This window comes from Tupaia chinensis, unplaced genomic scaffold, assembly GCF_000334495.1.
Source record: "Tupaia chinensis unplaced genomic scaffold, TupChi_1.0 Scaffold000373_2, whole genome shotgun sequence".
NCBI classification, from domain to species: Eukaryota; Metazoa; Chordata; class Mammalia; order Scandentia; family Tupaiidae; genus Tupaia; species Tupaia belangeri.
Window position 1 is genome coordinate 232,517 of NW_006159871.1, and position 5,931 is coordinate 238,447.

Consider the following 5,931-nt stretch of genomic DNA (forward strand, 5'->3'; position numbering starts at 1 on the left):
ACTATGGCTGTTGTGGTTGCTTTTAGCAGAAGTCTAGGGAGGAAAAAGTTGACACACTTGGCAACGGCTGCTGTCTGCCTTAAAGGTCCCAGGACTCACAAGGTGCTGTGGAGAAGAGGTTGTTCATAATATAGACAGGAAACCTGCAAAGAGGACCTGCCTGTTCCAAGGGAAAATCTATATAAGGAGCCTCTTAAGAAATAAATCTTGTGTGAGAAATACGTAGATTATAAGAATGTACAGCTTTTCCTAGTTTATTTCTCCATTTACTGGATGCATTTATGGAAGGCACATAACTCATTTTTATGGGAAGAAACAGACATCACAAAAGCAATTAAGAGAACTCAAGTAATGGAGTTTATGCCAGTTGCATACAAGGATACTGCAGATCTCAAAGACCCTAAAGTTTATAACATAAAATATCAGGAATGAGTTACATAAGATTATCAATAAACTTACTTTATAATGTGTGGCTGTATGATGTTATCACTGCTTCAGAAGAACCCTTGGGTAGAATAGTGATTCTGGAATGAAGCTTCCTTTCCTAATGTTCATTAAATAGATTATTTAAAAAGTTAGTATCACATTTTACATCACTGTGAATAAAAGTGGCAGAATTTAAATAAAACATTTAAAAAAAAACAGACTCACCTTACATTGTGGTCCTCCCAAGCCGCACAGCCAGCCAGGATCACGGGCACACACAACGCACCTGGGGTATTCAGGTTGATCTGGGATTTGAATCAAGGTCTCCCATCTGGCTCCAGTATCATGCAGCAGAGCCCCATCACCTGTGCCACCACAGATGCACCCACTTTCTGTTTCCTAACACTGTTTTGGTTCAGTAAAGTATGAAAGGAGGCCTTGAGGTAAAAATAGGAGGTAGTTTCAGAGAGGTGAGATCACATGAAAAATTAGTTTTGATTGTAGAAATGGAGTAAAAGAGAGACACAAGCAAAGAATGTTTTGCTGCACTATTGAGAGCTCTTACAAAATCTGTGTTGATGAATATAATGATTTCCATGGACTCATACCTACCCGGCTCCTATATCAATCAGGAATGGTTTGGATGCCATCAGTAAGACATGTGATCACAACAAGATGCAGGAGAGTGGGTTAACATATACAAAGAAAGTGGGATGCCCTTGAAAGATTTCCTGGACTATTTTGGAGAACTATAAGGAAGGCATCTACAAGTTTTGCAGATTGGAATTGAGCCAGAGCTAATACTTCACTATTTTATTATTGAAACCTTGTCATGTTCCACAGGCTAGGGTGGACTTCAGAATAGGAAGGGGGAGTGGATCATCTTAGCTGATGTGTAACAGTGTGAAGAAAGTAAAACTATTGGTGTTTTCCTCCATTTTATAGTTGATAAAATGCGTCACAAGAAAGTGAGACATTGGGGGTTAGCCTCTGTGGTGCAGTTGGCCACATGCCAGACTGTGGAGCTAGAAGGCACATGCTCAATCTGCCTGAGAACATGTGAGGCAGATCCTGGTGGACTGGAGGGGGGATTGTGGCATGACAGAGCCCCATGGCGGGCACGCTCTTTCTCTCTTGCACACACATGTGCATGCATGCACATTGAGGAAGAAAAGAAAGTGAATCATTGGGCTGGTTTGGTGGTGTAGTGGTAACATACTGTGCAAGCAATGTTACATCCATATTGAAGATCACAGGTTCCATCCCCCAGCTGACTTCTACACACTGAACATACATGCCCATGATTCTGGCTGGCTGGGAAGGCTGGTGGGGGAATCTCAATGTGAAACTCTGATAAAGGTATTTGTTATTCTCTTTTTATCTCTCTCATGAAAGAACATAATTTTACCATAGGGTGTGTGTGCTTGCTGGAGAAGAGAGACAATAAGAGTGAAAGTGAGAAAACACCCCCTAGGGAAATGACCATGTTGCAATCCTTTCTCCCTCATTCTCCTCCTGGGATTTTGGGCACACACGCATTTGTGCCTGCCATGATTTTCAAGCCACTGAGTCTGGGACTCAAACTGTAGCCAGCCATGTGGGAGTCCAGTGCCTTAACCACTACACCACTTACTGGCCCAGAAAATAATTTATGAAAAAATAAAAACAAGGAGGAGGAGGGGAAGGAGGAAGTGGAAGAGGAGGAAGGGGAGGAGGATAGGAAGAAGGAAGAGGAAAAGGAGGAGGAAAGGGGAGAGGGGAGAGGAAGAAGAGAAAAAGAAGAAGAAAAGGAAAGAAGGTAGCAAGTACGAGGCCAGGACTGGAATACAGAGTTTTTATCTACTGCAGAGAAAGGAAATTTTTATCTCTATCTTATAGTTTTCAACTAAGTCTGAGAATTAAATTGACATAAATAGATTAATAGAAAAATCAAACAAATGTGTATATTTCATGTGATACAAGAGCCCTCATAGGGAAATAAATGCCTAAAGAAGTGACAAAACTTAAATGCCTTTATACTGGGCTGAACAAAGAGAAGTAATTGTGGCAAAGTAACTACATTAAGTGAACAGGCTAAGGGAAGGTAAGAATTACTTCAAAGTCTGATTATACAGAACTCTCTTGGTTATGACTAAATGTTTCTTTTCTCCTGGGTCAAAGAGAGTGTGTTTTACATGGGAGTTTTTGCCTCTGTCTTAAGGAAGAACAGAGGTGATTAGCATATCCTTCTTGCATCTGCTGTTCTTAAAGAGCCTTTAGCTTAAAATTATACAGTTGCCATAGTGGCATATTTTGGGATGTTGTATTCTGCCACCCTCTACTTCCACTTTTGTGTTTTACTGTGAAAGATTGACACAATTTTAATAGGGTGTTAGTATTAATGGATTTTTTTTCAACATTGACTGTTTCTTTTGAACATAAATACTAGAAGTCTATTGTCTTTAGCAAAGAAAAACCAACCTACGGCACTGAGTTCAGATTCTTCTAATTAACTGTAATTTGGGAAATCCTGTGACCTCTGTAATAGACAGACAGTTATCTTATTCAGCTTTGCCCACTTAGAAAAAATAATCTTAAGTAAAAAGTATATATTTTTAAATTACTAATTTTTCCAAATCTGAATTTTCAAAAACTTTCTTAACTTAGACAATTCTTCCTCCTGAGTCTACTTTCAATTAAATTGTGCCAATTTCTATACTAAGGACAGCCTATTACAGGGCTATCCGTGAAAATGTTGACATATTCCAGAGACTGAGCAGCTCATTTTTATCAGTACTTAAATATTTAATTCAATACCCCAAAGCCTTGAAGAGTTGTTTCAGGAAGATAATAAAACTTGGAAACCAAAGTTTGCTTTGAATATTATTTATCTACTAGAAAAGAATTTTCAATAAACTCTAAGGATTCTTAAGTCAAACAAATACTTATCAACTGTGGTAATTGGACACCCGGTCCTCTTCATGCTACTGGAATTACTGACAGACCATATGCTGCCACTCACTGTCTTCCCTTAAAATTCTCTACAGCTAAAAAGCATGGTATCTCTAAAAAAGACCCTTTAAAATTCCTCAGGAAGTAGCTATCAGCAGAAGAATTCATTAAATTTGGTTGACCATTTGCCTGTCATTTATCCATAGAGATTATTTTACCTCTCTTGGCTTTTCAGGCTAACAGGAAAATGGTTAATGACTATTCATGTGGTCCCAGAGAAAATTCCTTCTGGAGGAAATTGAAGGCAACTTCAGTGTCAGAATGAACAGCATGGCCTTCGCTAGGAGGTAAAAACACCAAGAGAGCTTCAACTTGAATCCCAGTATCAGTTCTTGAAATCCAAAATGAGTGAATACTTAAATTTTACATCTTAACTTTTAGTTTAGATTTTCCTATAATCCAATAATTTTGAGCACCTTAGAAAATCACTTGTGCCTAAGAATTGTTTCTAAGTGAAAAAGAATAAAAGAATTTTGTGAGGCCAGTCTTCTATAGCATGTTTACAGGCCTCAGACCAAAATACTTAGAACTTTATCTTCTTTGAGTTTACCAAGTATAAGATACTTGTAAATTGATAGAAAATCTTTATAAACATTTATATATTCCAAGAGATGTCTGCAATAGTTTTATTTGAATATATTTCTATCTAAATATTCAATCAAGGGAGTTTCTTTCTATCTAATACATAAATCCTCTGCATGTTTAATATGGTTTGGTTTTTTAATGAAAATTAAGTAAAATTTTATGTGTATACAAACCTGTCTTTATCAATTTAAAATTGCTAAATCAATAGGAAAATTTCAAAATAAGGCAAACTTTAATTAAATATCTCTTTCTTTCTTTCTTTCTTTCTTTCTTTCTTTCTTTCTTTCTTTCTTTCTTTCTTTTCTTTCTTTCTTTCTTTTTGAGAGATTTTTGCTGTAGGGTACGTATGCTCACCAGAGAAACAGAGAGACAGAAAATGAGAAATTATCCCCCAGGAGGATGGCCACATCACAATCCCTTCTCTTCCACTCTCCTCTTGGGATCTTGGGTGCACACACATACACACTCCCGGTGTGATTTTTTAAGCCACAAGGTCTGGGACTCGAATCATAGTTGACTATGTGGGAGTCCAGTAATGTAACCATTACGCCATTCACTGGTCCCTTAAATATGTATTTCTTTATTTACTTTTAGCTATTATGATGTGTCCTGATAAACAAAACTAGAGAAGAGAGAGACATCAGTTTTGGAAAATAATAATTAATCAAAATGAATTGACTATCTACTGTTCTTGGGTAAAAAAACAAACATTAAATAAGACATGAATATGAAATTATAAGGGCTGCTCCAGCAAAAGCAGATAAGCAAGCAACCTAATCCAGGATTTCCTAAAGCATTCTTAGGAAATTTTAATTTTTTGATAAGGCAGGGGCAATTTATCTGACAATATTATGGCCACCTGTGGTTTTCATTAGCTGAGAGTAGCTGATTTCTTATACTGTAAATGGAAAATGTAGCCAAATAAACAGATTCTTTTATCATACTAAGCACTTGCACAAATAACAAACATCCAGTTTTTAATATCAAGAGTTGATTTTGAATTTCAAGAGTTGAACCATTTTGTGCTGTTTTATAAATACTGTCTGTCTGGGCAAGCCAGGTGGCAGCTGGATCTCAATGGTCAACTGCATGGTTCGAGCCCTGGGCCTATGACTTAAAAAACATGCCAGGCGTGTGTTTGTGTGTGTGTGTGTGTGTGTGTGTGTGTGTGTGTACGTGCCTGAAATCCTGAGAGGAGAATGGAGCAGGGTCGTGCCTGCTGGGGTGGCAGAGTGCTTTCTCACTTTCTCTCCCTCCCTTTCTCTCTCTCTCTTTCTCTCTCTCTGTCTCCCTCAGGCAAGTACATGTGCCCTATAACAAATTAGAAAAAAGAAAGAAAAATTATTGTCTGCCTTAGCCCTTTCAGACACTAACTTGAAATAGCTGGCTCTCTGGGAGCCACTCTGGGCAATTTTTAATTTCTCAATCTAAAAAACTGTCAAAGCCTTCAAGGATTTGATTGTTTACCAGTTCTCTAAAAATACGGTTACATTCAATTCTAATAATAGGCCACCGGAGAACAACCATGGAGTTAGTGTTATGTGTTTCCTTATTCCAGCCCATTGTTTAAAATATTTAAGAATGCAGATTTTCATAAACAAAGCTCCCCTAATCACTGTGATGTTATAACCTCGGTACTGATAAGAAGTTGGAAGTAATTGATTTATGGCAAATACTGTCTTAGAGGAATCAAATGATGCAGCTACCATTCCTACAGTATTAGTAATTTCAATGAACTAAATCTAAATCTGTCACATTATTATTTAATACAGTTTCATGCAAAAACTCTCATTTGCATAAAAACTGTATAAAGGAAAAAAATTTAAAGTAATTTTAGAGAATCAATCTTTACTGATAAAGTTTTAGATATATTCATTGCTAAGTTATTGTGTGTGTGCGTGTGTGTATATGCATACACATAGACAGAAA

At 37.2% G+C, this 5,931-nt stretch overlaps 1 long non-coding RNA gene and 1 pseudogene across 1 annotated transcript in view; one reads left to right on the top strand and one right to left on the bottom strand.

Annotated features, from left to right (window-relative positions):
* The window catches only part of LOC114008713 (uncharacterized), a 196,172-nt gene extending 195,398 nt beyond the window's left edge, over positions 1–774 (bottom strand). The window contains exons 1-2 of the long non-coding RNA XR_003550221.1: positions 652–774; positions 460–544 (exon numbers count right to left, since the gene is read on the bottom strand). This is a non-coding gene — a long non-coding RNA (uncharacterized LOC114008713). The remainder of the gene's footprint in view (positions 1–459; positions 545–651) is intronic.
* LOC102500309 (28S ribosomal protein S18c, mitochondrial-like) lies at positions 4–432 on the top strand (annotated as a pseudogene).
* Positions 775–5,931: the final 5,157 nt, after the last annotated feature.